The sequence below is a fragment of the Lygodium microphyllum genome, chromosome 10 (genome assembly GCF_053477565.2).
Source record: "Lygodium microphyllum isolate KBCC chromosome 10, Lygodium_microphyllum_v1.1.10, whole genome shotgun sequence".
Classification (NCBI taxonomy): domain Eukaryota; kingdom Viridiplantae; phylum Streptophyta; class Polypodiopsida; order Schizaeales; family Lygodiaceae; genus Lygodium; species Lygodium microphyllum.
The window spans coordinates 78,757,477-78,770,567 of record NC_141144.1 but is presented as its reverse complement, the minus strand read 5'-3'; positions in this window follow the sequence as shown (position 1 = coordinate 78,770,567).

Below are 13,091 nucleotides of genomic sequence, written 5' to 3'. Positions count from 1 at the left end.
CGATGAGCAATAGATCCAAACATCGTTATAGATGAGATGGAGTATTTTGGAAACTTGCAAAGTATTATCATGGTGAATTACCGTAGCTTCTCTATGATACTATTCTATGTGTAGTGGTTCAAAGTGGTACTTGAAGGAGCTAGAGAAACAATTCAATGAGGTCTATCTGGATTTCTTGAAATAGATTCCAAAAAACAATGGACGGATTTGCACAATACATTTGTATTGCTGACCCATTGTGAATAGGTGCATGAACTCATTTTTTTAAAAAAAATTATTACGACATGGTACATGTCACAAAAGTTAAATCTCTCTTGTACATGATTTTGAACATGTAATTTTCTATCCAAACCCCCGACAATCTCGATGGTAGTATGTTATACCTTCAACTCCCTGAAGTGCGAGAGTATATGATTAAAGCAATGTTCCTAGCGTAGATGAGGATTGTATGCAAATAGAGGGGTCGATTTGGCAAGGGGTGGAGGCCATCAAAAGCTTGGAGCATGTAGAGGAGCCATAATCGGATAACAATGATGGAAATACACGAGTCCAAGAATTATCTGAGAACGAGGTGGACTCATCATTTTGTGGTGACCTGTCTATCGACCTTTTAGTGTGTGCGAAGTTGTGTCACGAGATTGACATGGGACCATAGGGTACTTCATACTTGGAGCATCCACCTACACAATTCGTTGATGAATCGCTTATAAGGGTACATAAGATATGCATTTTAAGTAAGATAATTTTTTAAAGATTTATATTACTGTGTTCTGCTTGATGTATATTGATTATGGTAACATCAATTTTTGTCTATGCATGTGACCTTTGTGGATATTTAGATCAGCATGATGAGTCGAGGGATGAGCGACGATAAGCTATTGGAGATCTTCACACGTATGTCTCTAGATCAGATGGCTTGATTCAGAGATATGGCAGACCAAGAGCTGTCTTGGATACCATTAGGCCATTCTGTTAGATCTACTTCGATATTCTCTTATGCTTCAATTTTCAGGAGACGAGGTCGACGCTCCAAACTTGAGCCGTAGACTTTGGGTCAGTTGGAGGGAGTGGTTTGGGGGGATGCTGTGGAGACATGGATGTAGTGAGCCTGGCTTGGAATATAGGTGCTACTCCTCACTCTCGTGCAGGTTCGAGAGAGTATAGCTCAGGTGGTTGTTGTGGAGGTACTGACGTAGTGTCTCCGTCTTGTCGTTTTGATGGAGTTGTATCACCCAAACTTAGTGTTGATGATTTTCCCAAATCTAATGAGAAGAAGGCTAAAATGGCCAAGGTTCCATATTCATCATGTGTGGGCAATCTCATGTATGATATGATCGGCACTCACTTGAACATTGCATTTGCAGTGGAAGTAGTGAGTAGTTACATGTCAAATCCTAGAAAGAAGCATTAGAAAGTAGTCAAAGGCATCATGAGGTACGTGTGTAGTACAAGATATATGTGCATATTCTTTGGGACAAGTAGGAGTTTTATACTTGGATACACAAATGTAGACTATGCAAGGAACATGAACATTAATAATAGAAAGTCTGATATAACTTTACCTTATATAGTGGTGCAATCTCACAAATCTCTTGCTTGCAACAAGAATGCATGGCATTATCTACTACTAGCATTGAGTATACTATAGTGATAGAGGTTTGCAAAGAAGCCATAAGGCTTACTTATCTAGTGGGAGACTTGGGCCACATTGAAGTGAGATATCATTTCATATGTCAGGTGTTTGAGGATAAGTGAATGCGGCTTATCAAAAGTTATATTAACGATAATCCTACAAACTTTCTCACCAAGAGTCTACCCTCTAAAAAGTTTGCACATTGGAAGAAGTTGATAGGCATTGGGTGATGACAAGTCGCATATGCTATATCTCACACATTCTTTCATTATTTTGTTCCCCTCAAAGGTATATTGGCCTTTAAGTTGGAGGTTGGGATAAAGGCCAATGTGGTATGGTGCCCATCATACTTACTAACCTTAACTACACACACACACACACACACACACACAAACACACATACATTCTTTATTCTTTCAATGATAAGACAATAAGGTGCTACTCACAAGAGAGCTATTAGAGGCACCACAAATATAGCATCCTCTATGTGTGTGTAATCTCTATTTTTCTTGTAGCTCCAATAGATTGGAACTTCTCAAATGTTCTACTTAGTCATATGCATCCACAGCTCGACGACTCAATCTCCACTCTTTAGTCACTTTCTTATTTTCCAGAAAATTTTTAAGTTACATGGTAAGCCTACCTGGCTAAGCATACTAGAAGCTCTCTCATGAATCATCATGTTCATACACTCTCCAAGACCATTTTGGGATGGGGTGTAAGGGGCGGTCAACTAATACTTAATATCCCCCTCATATATTCACCCCCATTATCTTACCTTAAGCATTTTAGCTTCTACCTAGACTGATTATTAAGAAGAGCAAGCCAATGCTAAAAGATAGCAAATACATCCAATTTTTGCTTTATGGGATATGCCTAGACCTTATGCGAAAAATCATCAATGAAAGTCACAACATACTTCACACTACCTAATGACTAGCAGGGCATGAGACCACATATATAAGAATGAACAAGAGCTAAGGCTCATCCATAGATTTTTTACAAGTACGACATGTGTGACTGCCATAAAGACAATGATAGTATAAATCAAAATATTTACAGTCAAGGGGTGGAAGATACTATAAATGAGAAAGTGTTTTCATTTCTTTTAAGGGATATCCAAGTAGGATACAAAAAATGCATCTACTAGAGACTAAGCATAGATCACCAACACCAAAGACTGTCATGAACTCAAAATATCAGTAAATCATACATCCCATAAGCATATACATCACTGACAAACTACTGACAAAGATAAGTACCGGTGTCCAAAGCGTATAGAATCAAATTAGTCCCCAAGCAGAGGTAACTGCATTCGATAGATACAAGAGAGCATATAATGAACCAAGAGTCCCACTATCTCAAAGAACCAAACTCAACATCATAAAGAATCCAAATCTCTAATTCCAATAGCAAAGTAGCTCCCACTGAAGCAAATCTGAATTCCAAATAAGAAATATAAGCTTGGGACATTAAGTACATGACCATTCGAAATCTAAGATACATCTTGAAGTATGAAATCCAAGTAAGTCTTCAAACTGTTGGCATAAAAGGCCTTTGGGCTTGCCCATGTGCAATGTGACTGCCCATTCTTTATTCATATATAATATGATAGTGCAATAAGGCTGCCAGTTCAGTTGGACAGCACCTACATTGTGTGTGCTCCTCTCTCCCGCATCTTCCTCTTCTCCTTCTCCACTACCATTCCATCCCTTTCAACAGGTATCAAAGCTTTGGATCAGATCTTGATCGTGGAGCTTGGCCCGGCATCACTTCATCACGAATTGAAGACTTAGAGCTTGGAGCTTCAATGCCAACCATGGCTTCTTCCCCTCGAGGTAAGATTTCATCTCCCGCCTCTCCCCGACCCTCATAGCCTCTTTGCAGGTATTCCTTGGCTTCATTGGGCACCTTGTATGCCCCTATTTGCCTTATTCACATCATAACCAGCAGGCCCCATAGTAGCAGTTCATGCTTTTTTACAGTTATTTCAAAATCTAGCTCAAAATTCCCATTTTTCTCATATCTCGAGCATCTAGAACCTGATTTAGGCAAGGTAAGAGTCTAATTTGGGATTTTGGCACGCTTTGGACACAATGGTGATGTGAGATCTGCCAAATTCTGATCACAGAATTTTATGTAACAAATCTGAGTTGATTTACAACAAGAAAATGTCATGCTCTTAGCTTATATGATGCTCCCAAGGCTTGGTATTTGATGCCCAAATGCTTTGGGGATGTTTGTCCAATGTTTTGAGATGATTTGGGACTTGGTTGGAGCTTCCATAGCTTAATTTATGTAGGGATTTACTACTGTACATTATTTAGGTAGCAAGGTTTTATCAGGGACGGCTTATGCATAATGCTCTTTGTTGACATTCAGGTGTCCTGATGGATGTATTGATGCTTGGTCATCATGGTTTATGTCCGGATATGTTATTTGAGAGCTATTGAGCCTTGGTTTGGATGCGGACACTTTGTTGTTGGTTGGGATTTATGTTACCTTGGTTGACATGTTATTTTATCTCTAGTTTGGTTATGCCTATGGTCTACGAGTGCTCCCGACTACTGGGGATGATATGCTAATGTATTTGGATGATGCCACTTTGATGTTTATGGTTCTTGAGAAAAGAGTAGAGCTCAATTCTTGGTTCACTGTCATTTTCTTTGCAGCTGGCATTTCACTTGACAAGGTTTATGCCCTATGCTACCCATTATGGGATTGATGTCTGGTGTGGATGCTGTTGGGTTCAACCACAGTATGGCAGGTTTGGGCTTGAATCAACTTGCATTTGAGAATTTTGTGGAGTAGTTTGCATTTGATTGGCTTATCACTTATGCAGCTTGGATGCTGTGCAGTGCTTGCTCCATTGTCTTGGCTATTGGTTATTGGGATTTCATTGCTCATTGGTGCTTGGTTCTTTGTGGGTTACTCCTTGATCACTAGACTTCTTGATAGTGCTTAGGTTTAGCAATTATGGTTGTGTTGCTTCTGTGCTGCCTAGCTTCTATGCTAGTTGGGTTGCTTTTGCCCATACAGGTCAGAGAGCAGTTGCTCTTGATGCTTACCCGACTATGCACTTTGTCTACTGTCATGTACTTTACAGAGCCACTTATTTGGATGTTGTTGTACAGATACTTAGACTTCTCCTGGATTTTGACCATTGCAAGATCTTATGCCACTTACTGGTCTTGCATTGACTTGGATCCTATTATGTGGTCTGATGTACTGCAGAGTCATGTTTGCCATTATGGTTATGGGCTGATTTCATGGCTAAACACCATATGCTCTTATGACAGATGTCTTATGCTTTATCGTAATGTGGTTGGTTATGTCATGCAGTTGGCTTTCTACCACTGATGTACTTGCAAATGATTGTCTTTATGAGTAGGTTCCCTTCGTTGGGATAGCCCTCGACTACTTCAGCTCCATGGATGCTATGGATAGCCCTATTCATGATGACTTGGATTCCTTGTCGTCTTCTACAAGTTCTTCTACTTTAGATGTTGTTTGCTTCCATTGTGGGAAGCTTAGGCATGCTCAAAGAAAATGGTTTAGACGGATTAGAGAGCAGCAAGATGAACTCGACATGAGGAGAGAGTCAGAGATACAACAGTTGTAGCAGGTGTTACCACTCTTATTAGTGGTGAGGTGCATGAGTTACCCATGATGATACAGTTGAGCACGTACTCCTGTCATCTATTTTTCCTACAACTTTCTTGCTCAGTGATACAACCTATGCCTCAGATTGGCTATTGGATTCTATGGCATCTTGTCATGTTACTCCACATAGAGCATGGTTCTCTATTTATAAGGAGTTTGATGGATGCATTTCTTTGGGCCTTGAGCAGACTTATGCTATTCTTGGTATGGGAGACATACACCTGGCTTTGCCTACTGGGACTTCTCTTATGCTTAGGGATATTTTACTTGTTCCCATGCTCAGTAAGAGCTTGATTTTTATCAGTCAGTTGCATGATGCAGGTTAATCTATTTCTCTTCATGATAGGTCATGGAAGATCTGTCATGGTTCCTTGGTTTTGGCTAGAGGTTCTAGAGTTGGTTCTCATCACCCAATTCATGTCTCTCATGTGGGAGATTCTATGGTTGCAGTTATCCGATACCACACACATTGTTATGGCATTATCACCTAGGCCATATGCACCACAGAGAGATGGAGATCTTGTCTCGTTGGACTCATTGTTGCCTCTTATGTAACTTACAGATCTTGATGCTTGCCCTGATTGTACTCTTGGTCCATGCAGAGCCCCTTTGGATTATGGCAATCGTATAAAGCATGCTCCTCTAGATCTTGTCCATTGTACAGTATATGGACCTATGCCTTCCCAGTCACTTGGTGGAGCATCGTACTTTGTGACCTTTGTTGATCATGCTACCCACCATGTTTGGGCTTTTCCCTTGGTGCAGATTGAGGATGTTGCAGTTATGCTTGACAGGTTTATGGATTCTGCTAGTAGCACGCCTAGGTGCTTGCAGATGGATTATGATAGTCATGCTCTCTCTCCCAGCTTTTAGACCTCTTGTCAACATTACGGCATTGATTTCTTGTGCCAATGGTATTATGGGATTGCTCATGGCGTGTGCCTGACCTTATAGGCAAAGGTTGCTTCTATGCTTACCACAGCTAGGTTGTCTTATGGCTTTTGGGCTGAGGCCCTTATGACAGCAATTTGGTTAACAGAACACTGTGCTTGACCTTGGTGGATGTTATTACACCCCGTGAGGCATGGAGTGGTATGCAGCCCTCCTATGATTACTTGAGGATGTTTGGCTGCCAAGCATCTGTACGCATGCCACATGAGCCTATGTCACATAGATGTATCCTCCTTGGTTATGGAGATGATGAATTTAAGGCCTATAGATTATGGATTTGGATGCCCAGTAGGTCATACGCGGCTGTCATGTTGTCTTCTATGAGAGGCAGACACCTCCCAGGCCTCCTGATGAGCGTTCAGTACACTTTATGGCTGATTTTATAGTAGCTATAGTGCCATTACAGCAAGTTGTTTATACTCAAAATGAGGCACTTATTGGCCCAGATGGCCCAGCTATGCATAGTAGTCAAAGTCAGGATGTTGCAGTTGCTAGACCCCTTGCAAGCTCATGAGAGCCATTTTCTTGTAGTTTTGTAGGTTGGACAGCCAAGTCTTCCACTTCGCTGAGGCCACATGTAGTCTTGAGACCCTATTGGACAAGTCCCCGGGATGTTAGCTCTCTTTCAATGATTGACTCTGGAGAGTTTGACTGCTCTCTATTGTCTTGTATGCACAACGGTGATGCTATGCATGACTTTGATGCTTTATAGCCATGCACTGATGAGTTGTGCTTGCTTCATGAGAAGCATTCTTGGATTGCTCCATTGTATGGAGCTGCGGGATTGCTTATCTCCCGGATGTCATGGACTCGGGGATGCTTGACTCTTCTTCTACAGAGGTTCTCGACACTTCTTACACAGCTTGCTTTTCCAATTGGGCATTGGGTGAGATGTCATGATTCCTCACCGTGTCTTTTTTTCTTTTCTTTGTTTTCACTCCCCAGCCACATTGGCTTTTTAGTGGGAGGCTGTTGCGGTAAAATGCCTCAGGGCCTTCCCGTGTACACTGTGACCGCCCATTCTTTATTCATATATAATATGATAGTGCAATAAGGCTGTCAGTTCAGCTGGACAGCACCTACATTATGTGTGCTCTTCTCTCCCGCATCTTCCTCTTCTCCTTCTCCACTGTTATTGCATTCCCTTCAAAAACTTATAATATCAATTACAAAAGCAACTAAAGCATAAATCCAAAGCTCCAAATCATCCAATGTAGCTCAAATCGGAGTAGTAAAGCCATCCATAATCATATTCGAATCATCCAATGTAGCTCAAATATGAGTAGTAAATCCATCCATAATCATATTCAAATCATCCAATGTAGCTCAAATCTGAGTAGTAAAGCCATCCATAATCATATTTGAATCATCCAATGTAGCTCAAATTTGAGTAGTAAAGCCATCCATAATCATATTCGAGTCCAAATATCAATACTAGACATTCATGCATGTAAGTGGCATACCCGTACAGCATCAAGTTTCAATAGGCATAAAGTTAATGTTAATAGCTTCCTACCTAAACTATTATTACAATAATAAAATTCTACAAACTTGAGCTAATCAACCTTTAATTAATCTAAGTAGCATCCCAAAGCATAATCGTAACATCCGAGCAGTAAAATAGCATCATCAAGGCATTAAACATACATAATGGGAGCTCCCTATTTACTATCCAAATCAAAATATTCTGTGTGAAACAAATAACTAAAAATTATACAAAATCAACACTATCAATGATTATCTATGGCTCTAATTGTGCTCTATGTTTCTAGCTATATAACACTTGAATTCAATCTTGTATGCAAAAGTTTTGGGGAAAATACAGAAGTGTTGTCAACCTGTCATAGCTATCCACGACTTTTAAAGTATGCTCTATATCCACTCAAAGTGGATAGAATGGCACTCCTTAGCTCAATAAGCACTCAACAAGGCTCAATCAACCCTTGGAAAGCTCCACAACAAGCTAGGAGCAAGCTAAAACAAGTTAGGAGAAGAAAAGACCTAATGCATACCTCGGGAGGAAGAAATAATGGCTACCATAAAACCTTAAGTTGAAGCTTTGAATCTAGACTAAATCAAAGGATGACGAAGCTCCTTGAATACCCACTTTGATTCCAATTCAAAGGTAGATCCCAAGTGGAAATACACAAGCAGAAGCTTAGAGCAAAGCAAGAGCTATGGCAGATGGAGAGAGAGAGAGAGAGAGAGAGAGAGAGAGAGAGAGAGAGAGAGAGATTATGTGTGGAAACTCCAACAGTCTCAAAATTTGTGATAGCCTTCCCTTATTCAATAGTCACTAAAAGAATAAAAAATAAAGTGACACTGATGGATGCTTGCCGCATGTAGTATATAGGTGTGCGATTAGGATATGTGAAAAGTAAATACAATGCGACATAGGCACATTAGCCTTTATCCCTAACACTGAGAAAAGTAAGTGCATCTTCATGTAGACATCAATGGGGTACTTGGGACACATTGTTAGTGAAAATGGCATTATGTTGATCCAAAAAAGATACAATCTATAAAGGATTGGCCCATACCACCTAGTATCCCTTCATTACATAGTATCCTTGGTATCTTTTTATTTTATAGATGTTCCATCAAGCATTATACAATAATTGCAGCACCCTTGATAGATTGGTTAAATAATGACTCTTTCTTTAAAGATGTTGTTGCTAATCAGAGTTTCAGTTTTGAAGGAAATGTTTTGGCCCACATCCTCGTATGCCTTTGCTTGCTATTATGCTAGGGACAGAGGATCTATGCTATCTTGTTGTTGCACCATGTGATTTCTTTTGAGAGCTATAAACTTGATAAAAAAGGAGATGTAGATGAATATTTATGACAAGAGATGTTGGCCATCCTTCATGCTATTAAGAATTTGCACCATTACCTATATAACAACTGGTTTAAGTGAAGAGTGACCATTGAGTCCTCTAGTACTTCTTGACTCGATCTACTTTGGCTCCTAAGTAGAGGATATGTGTGGCAACTTTACAAAACTATGATTTTGATATCTCTCACACTAGAGGTACACATAATATAATGGTTGATTCACTATCATAGATGTGGGCATGTAGAGTATCATCCTCTTAGAGTTGCATAGTGATTGGATTGAGCAGCTTCAAGAGGCCTACTTGCTAAATGAGAAATTCAACAACATATTTCAGAAATTACAACATGAAGTAATGGAAGAAAAATCATAACATTAGCTAAGGAATGGACTCATATGGTCCCATGGCAAGATTGTCATCCCCCACACTTTTCCCTTTATACAAAAGATCATGGAAGAGATACATTATTGCCCCATTATTATTCATTTGGGCATTTGCAAAACATATTATTCGATTTCCAAGAGCTTTCACTAGAAGGGCCTATGGAGGGCTATCAAGGATTTTGTGGTGAGTTGTGTTCCATGCTAATAGAATAAGGATAAAACACTTAGACCAATTGCTCCATTGTATCCCTCGCCTATTCCTAAAGGAAAATGGACACAAATCACTATGGATTTTATTATGAATTTTCCATCATCAATAAATAATGGAATAGTATATATGTGGTAGTTGATTGACTCTCTAAAGTTACTCACTTTATTCCCACTAAAACTCAAGTATTCCACATCTTAGGTGGCCACTTAGTTCATGGACCATGTGTTTAAATTGCATGGGTTACCACATGCCATAGTGCTGCATGATAAGGATTCTAAGTTTAGGGGCAACTTTTGGTAGGCAATTTTCATATCTATGGATACCAAGCTTGTTCCATCCATCGCATACCACCCACAAACTGATGGTTAGATCAAGAAGCTCAATAAATGGCTTGAGACCTACCTAAGGTGCTTTTCCCATGATGTATAACAAAGTTGGGATATGTGGCTCTACTTGGCTATGCTTTTGCATACAACAACTCCATCCACTCTAGCATTGGGGTTTCTCCTTTTGAGAGGCACTGTATGAGTATAAGGTTCTCCTCCCTACGGTCCTATATAATGACAATATCAACCCCTAGAGCAAAGAGAAGTTGGAGTGCATGCATGCCTTGCTTCAATAATGCAAAGTGAATCTTTGGAAGGCATAATATCATATGAATATTTATGTTGATGAGAGAAGAAGGATATAGAATTCCAAGAGGGAGAGCTAGTTCTATTGAAAGTGCCTAAGTCCCATTACTCTACTCTCAAGGATGGTAACAGTAATAAGCTAGCCCATTGTTTCTATGGCCCCTATTGAATCTTGAAGAGAATTTATGCTTATTGGTTAGATCTCCCCTCCACCATTGGGATTCACAACATGTTTCACATCAGCTAGCCAAATCGCTTTATTGGCACCTCAATGGACTATGTGGAAGAACTAACTTCCATAGACAAAGAAGGCATAATTCAATATATCCTTGAGGCAATTATTGGTGGGTACTGAGATAAATACTTGAGATCTCAATCCATCAAGAAATACTTCATCAAATGGCAAGGCCTACCCTTGGAAGAAGCCATGTTTTAACCTAGACTATATGCAGATTGCACTCTGTTCTAGTACTTGCATTAATTATATCCAATAACTTTATACATGGACTGAAAGTTCTTAACTAGGATACATTTTGACTTATGGCATGTCCCATTCAGAGCAACTTATCAAAAGTTAGGGTAGATTTACCTTAACTTGCCTATGGTGGGTCCAAAGTCTTCATGTCCTTATTCAAAATGAATTGGTGGTCTTCTTCTGTTGTTCCATGTCCAAGGCATGCATGTCAGTTACATATACCCTTACACCTCAAAATTTCCCTTTGTAATGTTGATAAGAGTACTACTCTACAATCCCACTCACTAGCCATTATGGCAAGTCTTTCTAGTTATCTTTTGTTTTTTAGGGTAAAAACTTTCAGGGTCGGGATAAAGTGTGATGAGTGAAATGCACAAGAACCAAGGGTACATACCCAATCACATTGATCGAGGTGTAAAAGATGTAAGAGACTCAACTTAGGGCATCCATGTATTATGAAGAACTGACTCTTCACCCTTTTTTAACTTCCATAGCTTCCTCATTTTCTTTCTCTCTCTTTTCCTATCTTTCTCTCTCTTTCTTTACCCTCTTTCTCCCTCTTTCTCTCTCCTCTGTATAGTCTCCTTCATTCACTCTTCTTTATCATAGGTCTCCTTCATTACAATATATATGATGCTCAATGAAGTAAGCACACTATGTAAAGGTAAACTACTAACCCCCATACTCCATGTCTTAAAGACTGAGACAAAAAGTATGAGTTGGAGCGTGTGTCATATTTTGACAAACATCAGTATGACTATTCATATGATTAGATGCACTTGAATTGACACACCATACATCATCATGTATCCCCTTTCCTATATCAACATTCATCATATACTATATAACAACTAGACACTCATTTTTGTCTTCATTTTGTCCTCATGAAGATGATGCATAGTTTCATTACTACAATTTACCACTATAGATATCATTCTTTCCTGTATGACAATGGACTGCAATATGATCTCTTTTGCCACAATAAAGGCAAAAAATACCACAATTACTAGAACTTGTGTTCTGCCATCCACCTCTTTCTCTAGAGCTTATTCTAACTTGAAAGTTTTCATGGCCTCCTAAAATATGTATTTCACTGAATTGCTGCTTTACACTATTTTGTTGATTACCACTAACATGTCCCATATCACGGTCTCATGAAGAGGATCTACTATATCCCTTCTTGAACTTTAGTAAAGTTCTTGGACCTATTCATCACTTCTTCAGATGATTCATCCTGCATATTGATCTCTTCGGTGATCATGAGAGAGACGAACTCATCAAAATCTGGAAATGGATTTTATACATATATAGATGTAACAAAGCTTTCTCATTATTAAGACCACACAAAGTAGATGAAACCAAATCATCATTATCAAGCATTGTATCAATCGGTGCCAAAGCATTTACAATGCTTTTCACTTTCAAAACATACTCATTGATTGCCATTTTCCCTTTCTTCAAAGTATATTCAACTCTTTCTTGAGTTGAATCTTCCATGCCTCTGTATTTATTGAAAATGTATTCTCAAAAATTGTCCAAGCTGTATATGAAGATTTTGCATTTTTGATATGCCCCAACATGGTATTATCAATTACTGTAGGTAGCACATACATCACCTTTCTGTCATTTGCATTCCATTCTTTCCATGCCCTTAATTCATTTGTAGCCATAGGTTTACTCAACTCCAGCTCCTTTTTTTCACCTAAAACAAACTCATAAGAGCCTTTTCCAAGAAGAAGTTTGTCACACAAAACTTCCATGATGGATAATTTCTCTTGTCCAACTTCTCAATGATGGGGTTTTCACTATTCTGTGCCATTATCACAAAGTTGACACAAAGCAACAAGCAAGTCTTCTACAATCTTTCACAACAAGTGCATAGTACTGCACCAAGTAGCCTTTTTCAATGACTGCTCATCAATAGTACAAGTAATCTGTAACCTATTTGTAGATAAAACTTGTGTTTTCTTTCTATCAAATACCTCAAGGCTTACAAATTTGAAATTTAATACATGCACCCACTTTTGGTCAACACAATTAAAATTGCAGTATACCTTGAAATTGATGTATGTAACCTTGTGACCTTAAAATAGGGCTCAAAATGGCCTAAGATGGCCAAAAGAGCAGCAGGGTTGCCATAAAGGGCTTATCTACAGAATATACATTGTTCTACTTGTATACCAAATCTCATAGCAATATGAGATGTTTACTCAAGGCCTACCTCTGGTACCTCCACAAGCATTATCTAAGAGAAAGAGTGAAAGAATGAGAGAGCCTCTTACCCATTGCTTGCTTACTCGAATCCTTGC